This window comes from Hylobates moloch, unplaced genomic scaffold (assembly GCF_009828535.3).
Source record: "Hylobates moloch isolate HMO894 unplaced genomic scaffold, HMol_V3 SCAFFOLD_14, whole genome shotgun sequence".
In the NCBI taxonomy this organism is placed as follows: Eukaryota; Metazoa; Chordata; class Mammalia; order Primates; family Hylobatidae; genus Hylobates; species Hylobates moloch.
Genome location: NW_026652289.1, coordinates 565,669 through 571,668, shown reverse-complemented (window position 1 = coordinate 571,668; position 6,000 = coordinate 565,669). Strand labels below are relative to the sequence as shown.

The 6,000-nt window shown below is 50.3% G+C and overlaps 1 protein-coding gene across 2 annotated transcripts in view; it reads left to right on the top strand.

Moving 5' to 3' along the window:
* The first annotated feature begins 472 nt into the window (after positions 1–472).
* COL6A2 (collagen type VI alpha 2 chain) overlaps positions 473–6,000 on the top strand; it is a 31,625-nt gene continuing 26,097 nt past the window's right edge. For both annotated transcript variants that reach the window (XM_032174570.2, XM_032174571.2), the window contains exon 1: positions 473–543. The gene's annotated coding sequence lies outside the window, so the exon portion shown is untranslated. The remainder of the gene's footprint in view (positions 544–6,000) is intronic.

Genomic DNA, 6,000 nt, shown 5'->3' with positions numbered 1-6,000 from the left:
CCTCTCGCAGGAGGCCTGAGCAAGCGGGACACGGGACACGGGGTACGGGAGGGTTGCGGGGGCTGATGGGGGGAACCCTGCACCCCCCAGGGCAGCTCCTACCGAGGGGCGAGTCCCAGGGCCCCCGTCGGCCCCGCGTGCGGGGCGCGGTCCCCAACACCCAGGGCCCCGGAGGCGGACACAGCCCCAGCCAGGTCGTCCGGGAAATGGGGCGGGGGCGACGGGCGGCCGGGCCCGGGACGTGAAGTCCGAGCAGCAGCGGGCAGGGGATGGCGGGGGGACTCGGCCCGGGCTGCAGGGGGGTCCCCACCCTCGCCACCTCCTCCTGCCTCCCGCCCTCGAGGGTCCCCGCCTCCCTCCCATCCCCCTCCCGTCCCCCGGCCCCCTCCTCCCATCCGCGGGGCCGCAGCGCTTCCTGGTGGCGGGTCCGGGCGGGCAGGCGGGGCGGGGTATAAAGGGGGCGGCCCCGGCCGCGGTTCCCTCCCTGCTGCTTACTCGGCGTCCGCGCCTCGGGCCGTCGGGACGGAGCCTCCTCGGGACCAGGTGAGCGTCTCCCGGACCCCGCGCCCTGGAAGCCGCTCGGCCCGCGGGGGGTGACCCCGAGTCCTGGGAAGGCTGCGGCGGCGGCTCCGTCCCTCGGGCCCCCGGGCAGGGGGACTCCAGCCCCAGGGACGGCGCGGGGGCTCGGGGGTTCGGGGCTCCTCCTCGCGGGACTGGGACCGCGCCTGCCCCTGTGGCTCCGCGTCTCAGGGTCCGACCCTCGGGCCCGCGTCTTGGGGCCACCTCCCCGCGGCCTCCTCTGGGGCGGAGCCGGCCTGGGCGGGGTGGGGGGTCCCTCTCTGGGCCCGAGCTCGGTGCTGGGACCCTCGCTCCCGAGACGACCCCGGCACCGCACGCCCCGCCAGGCCCCGCACCTGCGAGCGGTTCGGGTCCAGCTCCGGCCCGCGGGGAAGACGCCCCGGCTGGCTGGGACCTCCGGGGGCGCAGGGCCTCTCCCCGGGCCGGACGGAAGGGGCGGCCGGGCGGGGGGAGGAGGGGCTTTCGGTGCCCGAGGGCGGGACAGGGCGGGGAGGGGACGCGGGTGGCCCCCACGCCTCATCGCTGCGCCCCTCTCGGCCTGGAGCCCACCAGAGCCCCCGCCAGGCCCCGGAGAAGCTGCAGACGGAGGCGTTTCCGCAGGGCTGACAGCGACCCCCAGCCCCTGCCGGGCCGCCCACACCCGCCCTGGGACTCCGCGGGGGGCGCTGGCGGAACCGCTGGGCCTGGGTCTCCACTGCTGGCAACCGCACGGATCGGCCCTCCGTGGAGCCGCAGGTGTGCGGGCCAGCGGTGCCCATCCGGGCTGTGCCAGCAGGACCCCGGTGCCCGCGCCTCAGGGCCCCTGGAGAAGGGACCTTCCCTTTGGGGTCAGTACCCAGAAAGGAGGGGCCTGCGATCCGCGGAGCTCCTTGTTCTTGCGATAACAAGCTCTGGCTTGGAGGCCCCCTTGCACTTCGACTCTGGTGATTATTCTAAGAAAGGCCAGACCGGCCACGGTGGCTCACGCCTGTAATCCCAGCACTTGGGGAGGCCGAGGCGGGCAGATCACCTGAGGTCAGGAGTTCGAGACCAGCCTGGCCAACAGGGTGAAACCCCGTCTCTACTAAAAAAAATTAGCCGGGCGTGGTGGCGCATGCCTGTAATCCCAGCTACTCTGGAGGCTGAGGCAGGAGAAAATCACTTGAACCCAGGAGGCGGAGGTTGCAGTGAGCTGAGATCGCGCCACTGCACTCCAGCCTGGGCGAGGGAGCGAGACTGTCTCAAAAAAAAAAAAAAAAAAAGGAAAGAAAGGCCCAGTGAGATGCTTTCTCTTAAACACGGCCCTGCCTTTGAGTTGCTGCCTCCTGTAGCCTATTTCACGTTTATGCAAAGTTGGTCGCCTGATGCGGGGCTCACCCGCCACAAGCAGGGGTACTGGCGCTGCTCATGGAAGGGGCCCTGCCTAACCCGCGGGGCACTCGCTGGGACCGGGCTGCCCAGGTCCGCCCAGGATCCAAACACCCAGCCCCGCCCAGCGGCCCATCCTGGCCTGCAGTGGAGGCTGTAGTGGGCAGGCGCGGTGGGAATCCCAGCTCACAGGGCGCCTGCTCTTAGAAGGGCGGCGTCTGGGTCCAGAGGTCAGAAACAGATGCCCAAGTGGCGGGGACCTGTCTCCACAATGGATGGGAGCGCTGGTTTTTTTTTTTTTTTTTTTTTTTCTCATTTCACAGATGAGGAATGATGCCTTGTTGGGGGTTTGTTCTTTGGTTTTTGTGCAGTGCAAGGCTATTAGGGCTGTTTGATCACTGACCGTGTGTAGTGATGTGCATTGCCTGGTTGTGATGTCCCGGTTCCTAATGGATGTTCGCTTTTTGGGGTTTTTTTGTTTGTTTGTTTGTTTTTGTTTGTTTGTTTTTTGAGACAGGGTCTCGTTCTGTCACCAAGCTGGAGTCTGGCGGTGCAATCACTGCTCACTGCAACCTGCACATCCCTGGTTCAAGCAAGCCTCCCACCTCAGCCTCCGAGTAGCGGGGACTACAGGCATGCACCACTGTGCCCAGCTAATTTTCTTTTCAGAGACGGGGTCTCACTATGTTGCCCAGGCCATGGATGTGTTTGTTTGTTTGTTTGTTTGGGGTGTTTGGGTGTTTTTTTCTTTTTTTATTGGTTTGAAAAAGCTTTATTTTCCCGAATTTTTTATTGTAGTATACAATATAAAATGTATTGTCTTAACCATTTTTAAGTGTGCAGCTAGTTCAGCGACAGTAAGTACATTCATAGTGTCGTGTAGCCATCACCAAGGTCCATCTCCGGAACTCTTTTCCTCTTGTCAAACTGAAGCCCTAGGAGCACCAACTCCCGTCACCCCTTCCCTCATCCCCTGGCAGCCACCATTCTACTTTATGTTTCCAGGAATTTGGCCACTTAGGTGACTCATATGAGTGAAATCGTATGAAATGTCTCCTTTTGTGACTGGCTTATTTCACGTGGCTTAATGTCCTCCAGATTCATCCATACTGTAACATATGTCAGCATTCCCTTCCCCTGGAAGGCTGAGTAATATTCCACTGCATGCATGCCCTCCATTTTGTTTACCCATTCGTCTGTTGCTGGACACTTGTGTTGCTTCCACGTTTGAGCTACTGTGAATGATGTGGCCATGAACACACCACACAGATACCTCTTCGAGATCCCACTTTCACTTCTTTTGAGTATGTTCCCAGAAGTGGAATTGTGGATCATTTGATTTTTTCATTTTTTTTTTTGAGGAATTGCCTCACTGTTTCCCACGGTGGCTGCACCATTTTGCTTTCCCGCCAACAGTGCACAAGGGTCCAGTTTCTCCACATCTGCACCAACAGGTGTCACTTTCTGGGTTTACTTGGTTTTTTTAAATGTTAACCATCCTAACGGGTGTGAGGTGGTATCTCATTGTGGTTTTGACTTGCATTTCCCTCATGAGTAGTGACGTTGAGCATCTTTTCATGTGCTTGTCGGCCATTTATATATCTCTTGGAGAAATACCTGTTTAAGTCCTTGACCTATTTTTGAATCAGGTTGATTGTTTTTGTTGTTGTTGAATTTTAGGAGTTCTCTGTATATTCTGCATATGAATCCCTTATTAGATACACAGTTTACAGATATTTTCTCTCATTTTGTGGGTTGTCTTTTTACCCTATTGATGACGTCCTTTCACTAGATAGATGCAAAAAATGTTTTTAAATTTTGGTGCAATCTGATTTATCTGTTTTTTCTTATTGTCATACCCAAGAAATCATCACTCAGTCCAATGTCATGAAGGTGTTGCCTCATGTTTTCTTCTAAGGGCTTTAAAGCTTTAGGTCTTAAAACCTAAAGATCTGGGGACATGGATCCATTTTGAGTTAATTTTTGTATATGGTATTAGGTAAGGGTCTAACTTCATTCCTTTGCATGTGGATATCTAGTTGTCTCTGCGCCGTTTGTTGAAAAGACTGTCTTTATCGAATGGTCTTGGCAGCCTGATTGAAAGTCATATATGCAAGGGTTTCTTTCTGGACTCTCTATTTCATTCCACTGGTCTGTATGTCTGTCTTTATGCCAGTGCCACACTGTTGATGACTGCAGCGTTGTAGTAAGTTTTGAAATTGGGACATGTGAGTCCCCCAGCTTTGTTCTTTTCTTTCAAGTTTTTTTTTTTTTTTTTTTTTTTGGCTATTTGAGATCCCTTGAGATTCCATCTAAATTTTAGGATTTATTCACTATTTCTGAAAAAAAAATCACTGGGATTTTTATAGGGATTACATTAAACCTCTAGATCAATTTGGGTGGTATTGACATCTTAATATAGTAAGTCTTCCAATCTATGAACGTGAATGTCTTTTTTTAAATGTCCTCTTCAATTTCTTTCAGAAATGTTTTGTAGTTTTCATTGTACGGGTCTTTCACCTCCTAAGTCAACTTTTAAGTATTTTATTATTTTTGATACTATAGTAAATAGAATTGTTTTCTTAATTAAGAGACTAATGATTTAAAAATAACATTATGCTTTTGGACACAAAATATATAAAGGTGTAATTTTGTGACATCAATAACTAAAAGGGTTGGGGACATAACCATTCAGGGAGCAGAGTTTTGTTTATGCCATTGAAGCCAAACTGGTATAAATTCAATTTAGACTGTTATAATTTTAGGATGTTAAATGCAATCCCCATGGTAACAACAAAGAAAATAACTAAAGAATAAATACAAAAGGAATGAGAAAGGGATTTAAATGTTTCATCATCAAAAACATTAATTAAGCACAAAAGAATACAGTAATACTGGAAATTAAGGACAAAATCCATAAGGTATACAGAAAACAAATGCAAAATGAAAGAAGTCCCTCTTTATCAGTAATTACTTTAGATGTAAATGGATTAAACTCTCCAAACTCTCTCTGTTAAAAGACAGAGATTGGCAGAATGGATTTAGAAAGCCAAATCCAACTATGTGCTCTCTACAAGAGATGCACTTTAGATCCAGAAACATAAATAGATTGACAGTGAAAGGATGGGCAATGACATGCCACACAAATAGTAACCAAAAGAGAGCAAGAGTATACTAATAACAGACAAGATAGGCTTTAAATCAAAAAAGTTTACAAGAGGGAAAGAAGGACATCATATATTAATAAAAGGCTCAATACAGTAAGATATAATAAATATTTATGCACCTAACAACAGCCCATCAAAATATTTATATCTTACATTGGGAAGATTATTGCTGGCTCTCAGTCTGCTTCCAGTCTGCTCATATTGCTTTTGTTGTAATGATGGTCGTATGCAGGAGCTCAGTATCAAGAGGGCAGACTTGAGCCCACGCTGCCAGGCTTCAGACCTCAGCTATTAGCTGAGTGCCCTGGGCAGGTGACCTCACTGGGCCTTGGTTTCCTCATCTGTTGGAGTGGGGATGGTAATAGTACATACGTCCAAGGCCATAGGTCCAATTGTGAATGTTGAATGAAGGGATATAGGACAGTATCTGGTACACAATTATTATAGATTTTTCATTGACATTTTATACATTCTGTTTTCTTCAAAGACTTTTTGGTTCCTGTTTTGCACTCAGATACATCCTTTTCCTAGAGTTTATTTGGGAGCACCATATGAGGTAGTACCTTTATTTCTAGTCACAGGGTGAGCCCTCATCCCAGCCTGCTTCCACCACTCTGAAAGGCCACCGTGTCATAGCCTAAGTTCTCATGTGTTGTTATGCCCATGGTTGTGTGGACTGTTGGCCTGTTCCAGCACCAAAACCAAAACTGTAATTTTATCGTTTCATTTGATAGCACAAGCTTTCTCATCACTCTATTTTTTATTTTGCTGAACTCCTCTTGCTTTTTCTACCAAGTGAAACTTGGATTCATTTTGCAAACTCCTATCTACAAAAATGCAAAAAATTTTCTTGGAAATTTTAATTAAAATTGCTTTCTATTAATAGATTCAGTTAGGAATAACTGAT